This window comes from Hippocampus zosterae, chromosome 7, assembly GCF_025434085.1.
Source record: "Hippocampus zosterae strain Florida chromosome 7, ASM2543408v3, whole genome shotgun sequence".
NCBI lineage: Eukaryota > Metazoa > Chordata > Actinopteri > Syngnathiformes > Syngnathidae > Hippocampus > Hippocampus zosterae.
Window position 1 is genome coordinate 12,983,180 of NC_067457.1, and position 15,597 is coordinate 12,998,776.

General features: G+C 46.6%; 1 pseudogene; it reads right to left on the reverse strand.

Moving 5' to 3' along the window:
• Nucleotides 1-721: 721 nt before the first annotated feature.
• LOC127604953 (zinc finger protein OZF-like) lies at nucleotides 722-12,239 on the reverse strand (annotated as a pseudogene).
• Between the last annotated feature and the right edge of the window lie 3,358 nt (nucleotides 12,240-15,597).

The following is a 15,597-nucleotide window of genomic DNA, read 5'->3' on the forward strand; positions in this document are numbered from 1 at the left end:
TCGGCTGATCCAAGCTTTTTGAGCAAAGAGAACTTTTTTGGCCAGCAAGCAACAAAGAATATCAAACAACAATACATATGGCTCCATCGCACATTTCATGACAAAATGTAAAATGTCCATTTTATTCAGGATCACATCCAATAAAAGACAATTAAGATTAAACACATTACACAAAACATGGGGTGCTATACAGTCAAGGACGGTACAGTTAAAAAAAAAACTAAATCAAACAACCAAACCTCCTCTGAAAATGATTAAAACAAACTACAGTCAAACCTCGGTTTTCGAACTTCTCGGTTCTCAACGTATTCGGTTTTCGACCAAAAATGTCTAGGTTTTTTTTATGCCTTGGATGACGAACAAATTTCAGTTCTCGAACAAACTGAACGCACTTGAATGCACCATTTGACTCCTCTCGCCTTCCTTACACGAGAAGTGATGCTTCCTAGGGTAGACGAGGAAGTGAGCAGACGTGTTCAACAAACATTTTTATTTTAAAAGAGCGTGGTTTCAGTTTTTGAACAATTCTTTTTTGGACAGCCTTCTGGAACGGATTATGGACGAAAACCGAGCTTTGACTTTACATTTAAAAAACGCAACTTAAAGTCAAATAAAAACTCACAACAATGAAGAATCCAACAGTATTGTATCTCTGGAAACAATGCTAGATTTTCTAACAACCATAAAAACCTTTCAATGCAGTCAAGAAAAAGAAAAGTAGATATGACAATGACAATGCTATATTTTCAAATTCATTATGACGACCAAAAGATTACATTTTCAATACATTATAGGAACCGAAAAACTTCAGTATTTAAATAAGAAGGTACATAAAATATAATCAGCCTGATGAACCCTGCTCAGATGACAGGTGAAAATTCAATTCATGACTCTTCATCTCACCATCACACTTGTGATTCTTAATCTGAGACTTCCATGAGAATCTTTGGCCACAATCTGAACAGGCAAAAGGTTTCTCAGCAGTGTGAGTTTTGAGTGTACTTTTAAATGTCCCTTCTGAGAGAATCTCTGGCCACAATCTGAGCAGGCAAAAGGTTTCTCACCAGTGTGTGTTCTTGAATGTACTGTTAAATTTCCCTTCTGAGTGAATCTCTGGCCACAAACTGAGCAGAAAAAAGGTTTCTCACCAGTATGGGTTCTTGTATGGTAAATTAAATGTGAATTATGATAAAATCTTTGTCCACAAACTGGGCGGGAAAACTGTTTCTCACCTGTGTGAGTTTTTGTGTGGTTAATTAGGTATCTCTTCTGAGAGAAACTTTGGCCACAATCTGAACAAGCAAAAAGTTTCTCATCAGTGTGTGTTCCTGTGTGTTTTTTTAAGTTGTGCTTCTGCGAGAATCTTTGACCACAAACTAAGCAGGAAAAAGGTTTCTCCCCAGTGTGGGTTGTTGCATGTATTTTTAACTGTTCCTTCCGAAAGAATTTGAGGCCACAATCTGAACAGGCAAAAGGTTTCTCCCCAGTGTGGATTCTTGTATGTACTTTTAAAGTTCCCTTCCGAGAGAATCTTACACCACAAGCTAAGCAAGAAAAAGGTTTCTCCCCTGTGTGGGTTCTTGTGTGGATAATTAAATATTTCTTCTGAGAGAAACTTTGGCCACAATCTGAACAGGCAAAAGGTTTCTCCCCAGTGTCAAGTCAAGTCAAGTCAACAGTATTTATAGAGCATTTTCAAACAGCCATCGCTGCATACAAAGTGCTGTACATGGAGCGATTTAACATATACAATAAACAGTAAGACGAATCAGTAATAAGTAATAAGTAATAAGGCGGTAGAAAGCACCAAGCAGTAAAACCAATAGCAAATCTAAGTCATGCTGAGTCAAACGCCAAAGAATACAAGTGAGTTTTGAGGAGGGCTTGCAACGCCCTGTACTTTGGAGTCAGCCAGTCCTCCATCAAGCGCCTTCAGCTGGTACAGAATGCCGCTGCTCGCCTCTTGACTGGTACTCGTAAGAGGGAGCATATAACTCCTACTTTGGCATCCCTTCACTGGCTCCCCATTCATTTTAGAATTATTTTTAAGATCCTCCTCTTTGTTTTCAAATCTCTGAATAATCTCGCGCCACCTTACCTCTCTGAGCTCATACGCCCCTACACCCCTGCCCGGCGCCTCAGGTCTGTGGACCAGTCTTTGCTAGACGTACCAAGAACTAAACTGAGGCTCAGAGGGGATCGAGCCTTTTCTGTTGCTGGTCCATCTCTCTGGAATGACCTCCCACTGAACATTCGGCAAGGAGTAATCGTTGCAGTGTGGGTTCTTGTGTGTACTTTAAAACTTTCCTTCCGAGAAAATATTTGACCACAAGCTAAGCAAGAAAAAGGTTTCTCCCCAGTGTGGGTTCTCACATGTGTTTTCGAAGCACTCCGACAAGTAAACATCTTCCCACACCGAGAACATTTCCAGGGTTTGGTGTCAGTGCGACATGTGAGATCACTATCAGACTCTTCATCCTCATCGACATTTGATGATGTTTTGTCACCATTTTTCGGGCAAGGGTGCTCTGGCTCCTCCTCTTTTTTAATGTAAAGGGCCTGCTCCTCTTCTTTCATGTGAGAAGGTTCTGCATCCAGCCACTCAGGACAAACATTTTTGCTGATGTCTGCAAGAAACAAGAAAATAAAAACACCCATTGAATTATGGTTTATAATTACAATGAAGGTTACTCTGCGAGATAGATGAGTTCAAATTACAATTCAATATTTAACTTTACATACATCACATATAAGTAGTGGAGTTTTGTTTCTTTCTTTAATTATTTTAATATTGGTTGTGTTTTTTTGTCTTTTTTTTATCCCTGGTTATTCGTGAAAAGACTTTTACAGTGTGACATTGCACATTTTTGAGTGATAGATAAGTCCAGAGGGCAAATTCTACCTCATGCTTTTAGCTTTTGCGGGATGTTTCTGAACCGTGAAAAAAGAGCGATTACCATCCAGTGATTCTTTGCTATATCGCGCTTCATTTATCGTGGCTTCAGTACGTCATGTTTTCCGAAAGTACTGTCTTCAGAAAAAAAATTCCAAAAGACACAGATGTTTTGTACATGCCTGTACTGTATATGCAATGGGCCCCTCATCAGGGATGAGAGTGGCTCGTGATGAAAAAAGCAGAAGGCGCGTGGCCGGGACAGGGGCGGGGCCACTTACAAAAGTATTCCTGGTGAGCACCAACATGTAATTTCAAATTTGCTGCTCAAAATCAAAACTAAAACAGGAAATACATTCCCTGACATATTTAAGATTTGTTCATTACTTGTATTCATAAAGTGTTGGGTAAATGTGCTAAAAAGCTGTTGATTTGTACCTCATACAGTGATAGTGAAGTCCCACACTGTTTACTATATTTGGGTTATGTATGTATTTTATTGTATGAAGTGGATGTCTATTTACAGTATCAGAATCAGAATCAGAATCTGAATCATCTTTATTGGCCAAGTATGCAGACCACACAAGGAATTTGTCTCCGGTATAACACGCTGCACTAGTATCATCGTAAACAACAAAATCATTGAACCATTTTAGAGTAACCAGTAGTTTTGTAGTACCATTTTGTGGTGCAAGAAGAGTGACTATGTCAGTGACTGTTTAAGGAGTTAATGGCTAGAGGGAAGAAGCTGTTTAAGTGTCTACTGGATTTGGTGCGCATGGATCTGTAGCGTCTGCCTGAGGGGAGTGGCTGAAAAAGGTGGTGGCCAGGGTGCGGGGGATCCAGGAGGATTTTCCGTGCCCTTGTCTTGATTCTTGCAGTGTGCAAGTCCTCAAGAGTGGGTAGGGCGGTGCCAACGATTTTTTCTGCCGTCCTAACTGTCCGTTGAAGTCGGATTTTGTCCTTTTTTGTGGCGGCCCCAAACCAAACCGTGATGGAAGAACACAGGATTGATTCGATGACTGCAGTGTAGAACTGTCGTAGCACCTCCTGTGGCAGGCCATGCTTCCTCAGCAGCCTCAGGAAGTACATCCGCTGCCGGGCCCTTTTCAGGATGGAGATGGTGTTGACTTCCCACTTCATGTCCTGGGAGACTGTGATTCCCAGGAACTTGAAGGTCTCGACGGTTGACACAGGGCAGTTGGATAGTGTGAGGGGCAACTGAGGAGAAGAATGTTTCCTGAAGTCCACGATCATCTCTACAGTTTTGAGCGTGTTCAGCCCGAGGTTGTGTCGGCCGCACCAAAGCTCCAGCTGCTCCACTTGTTGGCGGTACGCAGACTCGTCGCCGTCTTTGATGAGACCGATGACCGTGGTGTCGTCTGCGAACTTTATGAGTTTGACAGCTGGATCTGTTGAGGTGCAATCGTTTGTGTAGAGAGAGAAGAGCAGTGGCGAGAGGACACATCCCTGTGGGGCTCCAGTGCTGGTGGTGCGTATTGATGATGTTGTTGCTCCCAGTCTCACCTGTTGTGTCCGTCCCGTCAGGAAGCTGAGGATCCACTGGCAGATCGTAGGGGACACACCGAGTTGGAGTAGTTTGGGGGTGAGGAGTTCCGGGATGATGGTGTTGAACGCAGAGCTGAAATCCACAAACAGAATCCTTGCGTAGGTCCCTGTGCTGTCGAGGTGCTTGAGGATGTAGTGCAGACCTATTTTGACTGCGTCTTCCACAGACCTGTTTGCCCGGTAGGCAAACTGGAGAGGGTCCAGCAGGGGTCCAGTGACGTTCTTTAGGTGATTCAGCACAAGGCGTTCAAAGGACTTCATGACCACAGACGTCAGGGCGACAGGCCTATAGTCGTTCAGTTCCGATGTTGCCGATTTCTTGGGAACTGGGATGATGGTAGACTGTTTGAAGCAGGATGGGACCTCACACAGCTCCAGGGATCTGTTGAAGATTTGTGTGAAGACCGGAGCCAGTTGGTCAGCGCAGACTTTCAGGCAGGAGGGGGACACTTTGTCGGGCCCCGGAGCTTTCTTGATCTTTTGCTGCTTGAAGAGCCGTCTCACGTCCTGTTCGTGGATCTGTAGTGGAGAAAAAGAGGGTGGGGGGGTAGGTAGAGTGGTTTCTGGTAGAGGTGGGTGTGTGTAGGAAATGGGGGTGTCCTTTTCAAATCGGCAGAAAAACATGTTTAGTTCATTAGCAAGACCCTTATTGTTCACAGTTTGGGGGGATGGCATTCTATAGTTAGTGATTGCTTTCAGTCCATTCCATACAGATGCAGAGTCGTTAGCAGAGAACTGGTTTTTCAGCCTCTCTGCCTCATCAGCTAGTTCCTGCGGAAGGCTGGTAAGGTGGTGGTTCGCCGCCCTCTGGGCGGCTCATCAGCTAGTTCCTGCGGAAGGCTGGTAAGGTGGGCCTTCGGCCCACAAAAGTGTTGTTGCTTGGTTCAACTTTTTGTTCATCTTCATTGCTTATCGCGAAAATAAAGAGATGTTTAGTTCTACTAAATAACTAACAATTTTATTGCAATGCTTGTGGGTAGACAACATTTTTTCGCTAAGATGCCCGAGCGATCGTAGTGAGCCACTGCCTGAGCGGCGCAGTGGCGGCGCGCAGCGGCGCGGTGAAGTAGGTACGTTTTGAAAAGGGACAGACGGAAGGACAGACCGCGTGCGGGACGACGCGCAATATATATATATAGATGACATCGTCTCACACTGTATACAGAGCTTGACCGGCGACATTGAGCTTTTTCACGAAATCCGACAGACACACAGGTTGCAGACAACAGCACAGACAACTGGTTCCTACTGGGGACACCGTCAGCTTTCGATCCAACCAGTCCCATCGAAACGTGTCCACATCTATCTGACGCACTTTGGCTTTGTCACGAGTCTCGATAACATTTGGCATTCACGAGAAAGGGGTTTAGTAAGGCGAACACAGATTGGTTGTGATTCTGCATTTGCAGATATAGCGACCAATCACAACAAGTAAGACATTAGTTTTAGCCCATATACGAAGTAACGACAAATTAACGCTTCGCGATAAAAAGCGTGATTCAAAATGGATGCATCTGCCGAAGACAAGTCCGGAGCCCCCCCGCCACCCAGAATTTTTTACGGATTTGGAACAATATAAAATAGGTCATTTTGACTGGAAAAAAAAGTGGAATTTCGCCAAAAAGTGGAAAAATCTCATCCCTGCCTCATTCAAGGCGTATGATTGTTTTTTTTGGGGGGGGGGGAATCAACCAATGACAGCACGGGTGGATTTATCCCGTGACCTGATTGGCTTGCACATCTGTGCAGCCCAACCCAGCGTGACGAGTCACTCGGGAAGCATGTGTCACGTCACGCTGTTGATTCTGTGGCATACTGTGGCATACTGTGGGCATACTGTCTTCTCGAGTTGCTCCGTGCGTGGCGGAGAGAGAAAGAGTGAGAGTGAGAAATAATCTAGTGATCTTGATTTTTCTTCAAATTGTCAAAGATTGTTCATTTCGCAATCTGAAAGGAAAAAGTCATCACACACTGCCACATTTATATATCACTCTACTCTCATACCCATCGAGGGACTTCGGACTGGGAATATCCCTGAAGCAGGTGCGAGGGCCCTGTTGATCATGCTTCGGAACAAGGGAACAACACAACATAGCAAAACACAACCCAACAATAATATCACTCCAATAATAAGAGCTATTTTCTGCAGGATGTGAGTCCAGGATCCGGAATTAAGCCAATTCATCCAGGTCCATTGTGGATTCTGGTCTTCCAGAGACCGAAGGAATTTCCGCAAATCTGCTACTTTGTGTCGGATTAGAGTCCAATTACCTGTTTCATCGGGGATGTAAGTACAGCAGTGGTCAATCCCTACCGCTGCGCACATTCCCCCATTTTCAGCATGCAGGGCGTCCAATGCTACTCTGTTCTGCATGGCCACGGTCGCCACAGCTTTCAATTCAGGACTGGCTGCTAACTGATCTAGTATTTCACCTAGGATGTCTGTTATGTCCTCCAATACCCACCATACTTCGTTCAGGGACTTCATGGATGAGGCTGTCCCTAACATCGGTATTATTGTCCCAAAAAAGCCATTAGCATCCCCAAACAATGGTTGCCTACCGTCATTGTCTGAGAAGGGGACATATACCTTTCCTACCGGTCGGTCACCTACCGTGAGTCTGCGTTTCTGGTGGTGCTTGTGTGGGTTATGATGCCCGTATCTACCTACCGTCTCCTGCATCAGTTCTTCCGGAAGCACAATAGATGATGGCTGGGTTACAGCCAACGTGCACGTACCACACCAATTTTCAGGCAGCGTGAAGTAAGTGTGATCCCCACACAACCAGACGTGGCCTTTAGGGGTGGGGAACCCACGTCGATCTGGCACTGCTAGTCGTGCCGTCGTGACATTACCAACCTTTGTGCCCTCAGACACCTTCAACTGGGTAACATTAAGGGTCAACCACCCAGAACTTTCACAGGCATAGGTGGTGCCATCGGCCTTCCCACACCGTTTACGAACTGTAAGCGATCCATCTCTACCGTAGGGGTAGATACTGGGGTCATCTCTAACTAGAGGTGTAGCATTCGTATAGCGCCTATATGTGACCAACAGTTGTGTAGCTTTTTGTGTTCCTACCGGAACATCACCCTCCCGGCAGTCCCGATACAAGCCAACTGGGGCTGGGACTGGGTTACGGTGTAATGTCATACCCTTGTGAATGGTGCGATTCGACATCCGGGAAAAGTTTTTGGGAAATATCCAACGATATTGACGTCGTCCAATTTGTAGGGACTGGCTCTACCCACTTACTGTTAAACCCTAGGCCTATAGTCGAGATTGAATCATTTATTCTCGTTAACACACATCTAAAGTCGCCGCACTGTGACGGCCTTCCTGGCCGCCCACAGCAGGCAAACCATTTTGTCGGCTGCGATGGGTATAGGCACAGAAGTAGGGGCATCTCCAGAATGATGTGGTCTGAACGAACAAACCCAACAGGGTGTGCTGACATTAGTGACTTGAGCTGTGTATTTGGCCAATTTCATCCAAGCATTACCTGCTGGACCATGATTATCAGGTATCAGTGAGCGTCTCTTCCTGGACTCATTTCCTTCTGCAGGCAAAGAAGAGTTAGAGACATGTGACTCTTTCAGATCGTGGGGCAATTGTTCACCCCATTTCAATACAATTGGAATAGCAAAACAACAAAAAAATGATAAACACAAGCCATGCCCACTTCGGAAGAGATAATGGGCCTATATCCCAAGCCCATTTGTAAAGAGCCTGTATTCTGGTAGTGGGAGGGTCCCAGTCACCGTCCTCACTGTCCGGGGTGCATAGTTCCTGCTTCCCCCCCTTCAGTGGGACCGTCCGTCCCACTCCCCGCATGATGAGGCTTGACGTGCGGTACCACTTCTCACTGCCCTGGATCTTAACAGCAGTAGCAGTCCTATAAGTAACCGCAAACGGTCCACGATAGCGGGGCGCTGTCCATTTGGAGCGGGTGTGGTTCTTGATGTACACCTGTATAATCTGGGATGTGATGTGATGTCTTGAGTAGTTGGCCAATCCCAGGAAGGATAACATATCCTTGACCACCACCGGGCGGTCAGCAGAAAGAATGGACTGGCGTTGGTCCTTAGAGATAGAGGCGTGTCCAGCAGAGATAACTTTGCCCAGGAAGGTGACTTGTGGTCGGCAACATTGTAATTTTGATTTCGAGACCTTAAAGCCACACTCCAGTAGTCGAAGAAGAACCCTAGAAGTCATGTCCAGACAATCTCGTGCTGATTCAGCGCCAATCAGAATGTCATCAACATATTGGATCACCGCCGAACCGGGCAATACTTCAATGGGTTCTAGACAGTCCTTCAGGACCTTGTTGAAAATGCCAGGTGAGTTTCTATGGCCTTGAGGTAGGACGGTGTACTGCAATTTGACCCCTTCATGGAAGAATGCAAATTGATACCTACACTGCTCAGCTAACGGGATTGTAAAGAAAGCATGTTTTAAGTCAATCACAGTGTAGTACTTCATGTCGGGCGTGAGGACGGAAAAGACATTTGTGGGGGTCCGGAACAGGGAGCAAGGGAGTGGTAGTCACCTCATTAACTTTGCGCAGATCATGCGCTGGCCTGTAAGAACCGTCCGGTTTGGGGACCGGGTTCAAAGGAGTGTTCCAAGTGGAATCAGATATTTCAAGGATACCCGCATGCCACATGTCTGTCAAGGCCTGATCAATGCCCATGTATTGGGCTTCCTGTCTATACTGTCTTTGAGGGACGTATATGTGAGTACCTGGTTGTACCTCTAAGGTGACTGGCTCAGTTTTAATGCACCTCCCGACATCAGAGGGGCCTATGGACCATAAAGTCGAAGAGACGCTGTCCAGCATTTCCTGAGCCCCCTCATGGTCCGTCAGTTCCCTCCCGTGGGACCGCGATAAAATCTCTTCTTCTGCTAAAGCCGAGTCTCGTGTCCTGTCAATTTCAATTTTGTAAGCCTGTTCCTTTTGGCTGAACATCACCCCTGGCATTCCTGATTGCTCCCAGTCCAGGGTGTGGTTTAAACGATGTGTCAGCGGACCGAGTTCCCTGGCCTCATGGCCAGAGCCGAGGAAGAGAGATACATGTGGGTCTGTCAGGGTGTCCCTTTTGTAAAAGGGTCTTACTTCAGGCGGCAGGAGAACTGGAGCAACGACGCCTGTTTTATGTACATAGAAATGTGTGGCCTCAATTTGAAATGTTTTTCCCTTCATGTCTGTATCAAAGGCCAATTGGTACTGTATGTCCATATCCCTATCATAAAAGAGTGTGCAATGTAGGGGATCCCGGGGAGGGGAGTAGGGATGCAGCATCATGAACCAGGATTTCCAGTCCATGATCTTGGCATATAGTCCTTCCATATCAGTGGTTCCTGGTTCCAGCAAAAGCCAGTAGATATTAACTCCAGGGTCCATTGGGTCTTGTTTGAGCACATATAGTCCATGTGTCTGCGTGGAGCTACAAGCCATGGTTTCACCATTGGGCCAGGAAATGAGCATTCGTTCTGGAGTACACTGGATAACTGCTCCTGTGGCTTGTAGAATGTCTCTGCCCAGAAGGTTAACTGGAGTTTGCGGTGAGTGGATTAGCGAGGCCAGTATGGTCTGGCCAGCTAGTTTAAGAGTCAGTGTCTTCGACATGCGTAGAGGTGTAGATCTTCCCGTGAGCCCTGACAGATTGATGTGCTTACTGCCGAGTTGGTGGGGGGCGAGTCGTCGCACCGTAGAGTGTGTGGCCCCTGTGTCTACCAACATCATCAGCTTCTGCCCACCCACCTCCACAGGCACCAGGGGTTCAGGGGTGGGCCCAGGGCTCACTGGGCACCCTTATTCGCAGAAGTCATCCGCGTCATATGGGAAGCATCCATGGGAATCCTGCAGGGGGTAGTTGCCTCCTCCCCTGGATCGTCTCGTCCATGGGACATCACCACTCTGTGCCGGGTGCCTCTGCCGAACACCTTGTCCTCTTATTGGTGTCCTGGGTGCAGCCGGTGCAGGTGGGACATTACAGTCACGGGCAAAGTGGCCAGGTATTCCACAGTTGTAGCAGGCCTGCCGTGGCCCGTTGGGGCACTCATCAGCCCAGTTATCTGCTGCTCCGCAGGTAAAGCATGACCGATTGGGTGTTCCTTGACGCTGCTGCCTCCCCATCCCCCGTCCGGGCATCCTTCTTTCCCTAGCCCTCCTGATCCCTCTATCTTTTCCCATCTGGTGCACATGCACATTCAGCTGTGTTTGTGGCCCATAAGGGTGGAGTTGGGACGCGTATAAGACGCTTGCGGGTGTAGGGGTTTTGTCTGCGGTTGGGGCTGTTGCTACCATTTGTCCTGCCGCCTTTGCTTTCGAATCCTTGCGTGCTGCTGTGGCCTGTTGCCGCGCATTGTTCAGTTGAGTTCTAAGCAACTCATCCGCCATTTCCTGTTTTTTTGCAGTTTTCTCAGCGTGGTTGCGATTAAAGGCATCCGCATGATGTCGGAAGTGCAACACGAATTGTTGGTGGTCTGTCATAATACCGGGTGTTTGAGACATTTGTGTCTTGAGTGGTTCTGGCAACACCGCCACCACCCCCTGGAGGAACAAACAGGTGGTCTGGGGTGTTCTAAAAGGGTTGACGAACATTGCGGCCACAGAAGCCTGCACGCAATCATCAAGGAATTTCGAGGGGCAGGTCCCCGGGAGGAACGGTGCGAACGTAGGGGGCATAGGTTGTGGGTCTGCCAGCCAACCAGTTCCTCCCCCCCTGCTGCAGTGGAGGGATGGTATCCTTCAGATGCTGTAATTCTAGGACAGTAAGTGGCTTATACACCACGGGGACTTCCCCATCCTGTCCAGGGGGTCCCGAGGGAATTAGAGGGAACATTCCTCTTCGGGCCCCTCCAGGTAGCTTTTGTAGCTCCCCTTCCAGTCGCTTAATTTCTTTGAGGATTTCCTTGTAATTTTGCTCTGCCCGTTGATGTCTCTTGGGCACCTGGGTCCTTTGCCTCTACTGCCTTTTTAGCCTTGTTCAGGGCCGTCTTCCGACTATATTTTTCACAGGTTTTTTCACTCAGCTTGACATAGAGATCATAAAACTCAGCATTCATGAGCTTTTCTTCGTCTTCGTCACTCTCCGGGGTTGTCCACAAGCTGTATTTTGAGGCTTTGCTGGTCGATTGCGACTTACCTTTGGTCTGTGGTTCCAGTTTCATCTTCTGGAACTGTTCTTCCAGAGTCTTGGCTTGTTCCTTCAGAGCCTCCACATTTTCCTGTTTCAGTGCCTGGAGCTGTTGTATCAGAGTCAGTGCACTATTCGCCTGCAGTTGTTGTGCGTCAGTGAGGGTTTTTGCCATGTCTTGGTGGAATCTTTCCTGTCCCTCCTTGGCTTCCTTGGAGAGTGCTTTCTGTGCCTTAATCAAGTCATTTACCTGTTCTTGTAACAAGGCGGCGCCCATTGCTTCCGCACCACCCCCTCGCTTAGGAGTGGCTGGCGGACGCTCCAGCACTTCCTTGATAGCCTCTATTTCTTCCATAGTAAACGGTTCAGATGGTTTTGTGTCCACGTCCACAACTCCTTGTACAGTGAGTTGTGGATAGATTCCCTGGTAGGGAGGGGGAGTAGGGGCTGAGGGCCCCACTGCTCCTCCTCCTGTACCCGGAGCTTTAGCTTCTCCTTCTTTGGTCTGGGTGAAAATTCTGTTCATCTCAGTCCATTTGGCGACAGCCGCCTGTTTAACAGGTTCGGCGCGCTCTCGCAGTTTCGCGTACTTTCTCATTTTCAACTCACACAGTTCTATGTCCGATTTCTTCATGCTCTTTGCTTTCTCTACTTCCGCATTTTGCTTTTCCACCACACAATGCTCGATTCCTGCCGTCAAAGTTGCGCACAGTGTCCTTAAATCATGTTTCCTCGCTGGGTCCTCGTCTCGTTCCATATATAGCTGTCCACACGCTTCGGTCGCTTTTCTCCTGTCATTTCTCGAATGCTTCTTTAAAAACTCAGTTTCTGTGTGTAACCACTCGACCCATTCCTCGACTTCCCTTAACTCTCTCACCGCTGTCTTACTTTGATCGTGTTGTGCCATTTTTACTTACGTCGTCCTTCGTTCTTCGTCGTAGTTACTTACTGTCTCTCTTCTTCTTACTTCACTTAACCCTGTTTTCTCCACACTTCAATTTTGTAATTTTTCCGAATAGGTGACATGGTATTGGCCTATATTATTCTAAATTGACTAGCATTTAGAGGATCCCTTCCTCACGGACTCCAACGGGATACTTTAGACGATGCCCTAAGTCGTCAACGCCTATTCCAACGTTTTATTTGTAGAAACTGGCCCAATAACTACGGGCGGTCCTGCCTACGCACCTTTCGGCTTTTAAAGGGTAGAACCCAGCGCGCCGACCATTATCTCAATTCACTTCTCTTACTTTCCACAGTGCGGTTTCGAGCAGCTTGTTTTTTATTTTTCCAATTATTTCAATACCACAGTCACAATATTTTAATAATTTGTACGTGTCCTTAATTTGTACGTGTCCCTTCAATTTTCCACCATCAATATAGATTTTACCATTCGCACTTTTCCCCGTGTTGTAGCTAAACTTTGGGCAATTTCCAATTAAGACGTACTTTGAGACTCTTTTTATTAAAATAGAGTAAAGTCGTCTTACCTTATTCTATGTGGCCGGCCGTGGGGTGAAGGTTGAATGGTCGTGGAAAAAAGACACTGGTATGTCTACCGCGATCAAGTTTACCGGATCGGACCTTTCGCCGTCGTCCGCGTTGGTCTCCACTCCCCCCTTCAAGCACGTCTCGGGGTCACCATTTGTAGAAACTGGTCCTTTTAAAACGTAAGACGTTATATTAATTATCTCATTCTAATCTGTCTTTTTACCTTTTTTTCCACAGGACCATTTTCTCTAGCGTGTTCAAGACCTGGAGGAGGAAGCAAATACCAACGATGCTACACTACCATCTAATAACACATACCAGTAGAGTGATGACCAGGATTCAGTAGCTTGGAGTCACGCAGATTTATTTCCCTAACAGGTCATCTAATACAGACGTCTGTTCCTGAGGTTCCCTAACAAACAGTCTAGACAAGCTGCACCGCCACTGGACAGACTCGTCACCCTCAGGAGGACACACAGAATATATTACAACAGATCATTGTTTATTCATGAGCCTAGACTAACGCTGATTGGTCCACGCATTCTGGAGTCCGGTCTTCTTGGTGTTTCCACGTATTCTGGAGTCCGGTCTTCTTGGTGTTTCCACAACTGCCCGTGCAGCAGTGGCCCGCACAGACGGCCGTTATGTCACTCCCTTGGTGTTTTTCACTGAGATAAAGAACTGCCGTTATGTGCATCGCTCCCTGAGATGAAGAACTGCCGTTATGTGCGTCGCTCCCTTGGTGTTTTTTCACTGAGATAAAGAACTGCCGTTATGTGCGTTACTCCCTGAGATGAAGAACTGAGAGAACATGTCTGTTATATTCTTACACACTGAATAAAGAGCAATAAAGCGTGGTTAACACAAGCATAAAATGAATTATTCCTTCAGGGATAAACGTATTCATGCATTTAATACGAATTCAGGGGAACGCAGCGCTGCCTCGGCAGATGACTGCATCTCCGCTCATGCGCAAACAACGGCGCTAAATTAGTCAGCAAATTACCTCTGATTTTAAGGCAGGGGTGCCCAATACGTCAATCAGAATCGACCGGGAGCCAATGAACTGGTCCCAAGTCGACCGCAAGGGATAGGAGGAGAAAATGGGTGGGGAAAAAAACATTTGTTTGTATCTTTAGCTTTCGTTCATTTTCGGCCCGTTTCGACTGTTGCTTATCGTGGTGTGCGTGCATATGTGTGGGAGTGCTCTGGTGGGCACCCGCTTGAGTGCGTGTGTGTGTGTGTGTGTGTGTGTGTGTATATATGCTTGCACGTGCACGATCGGGTCGTTCGTTAGAAGTTGGTCAAAAAAGTTTGGCCAAAAAAGTGTGTGTGTGTGCGTGTGTGTGTGTGTGTGTGTGTGTGCGCGCACGCGAGGAACGGTATGATGTACATTTACAGGGTTTGCTGTCAGTGCGACATGTCAGATTACCATCAGACTCTTTATCCTCATCATCAACATTTGTCTCTTTTTTTATGTAAAGGGCCTGCTCCTTTTCTTCTTTAATGTGAGAAGGCTCTGTATCCAGCCACTCAGGACAAACATCTTTGCGGATGTCTGCAAGAAACAAGAAAATAAAAACACCCATTGAATTATGGTTTAAAATTACAATGAAGGTTACTGTGAGAGCTCGATGAGTTCAAATTACAACGCAATATTTAACATGACCAGTATCACATATCATTGGTGGATTTTTGTTTCGTTAATTATTTTAATCTTGGAGGTGGTTTATTTAATTCTTTTTTTTAAATTCCTGGTTATTCGTGAAAAGACTTTTCAGCTTTTGCGGCACGCTTCATTTGTCGTGGCTTCAGTACATCATGTTTTTCAAAAGTACTGTCTTCAGAAAAAAATGCCAAAAGACTCAGAGGTTTTGTACATGCCTGTACTGTATATGCAACGGGCCCCTCATTCAAGGCGCATGATTGGTTTTCTGGGATGACATCAACCAATGACAGCACGAGTGGATTTATCCCGTGACCTGATTGGCTGCACATCTGTGCAGCCCAACTCAGCGTGACTAGTCACTCAGGAAGCATGTGTCACGTCACTCTTTTGATTCTGTGGCATACTGTCTTTTCTATTTGCTCCATGCGTGGCGGGGAGAGAAAGAGTGAGAAAGGGGAGGGGGGCAGAGAGAGAGAGAGAGAGAGAGAGAGAGAGAGAGAGAGAGAGAGAGAGAGAGAGAGAGAGAGAGAGAGAGAGAGAGAGACAGACAGAGAGACAGAGAGAGAGAGAGATGGGCCTTGGGCTTCACCAAAAGCAACAACCTGTTTTTGATTGCCTACTTCTCATCAATATCGGTTAGATGTCTGATCATAAACACGCCGGCTGTGTAGGGATAGCCGACTGGAACTAGCTGGAGACTAACGGCGGCTACACCATCAGAACGTAAAGTGAGAGCGGCCTTCGACGCAGTTTTGGAACACTTTCACAATATTTTGTTATTTACTCAAGCAGGATCGTTGAGACACACAGAAATGAACACAAGACACTGAAC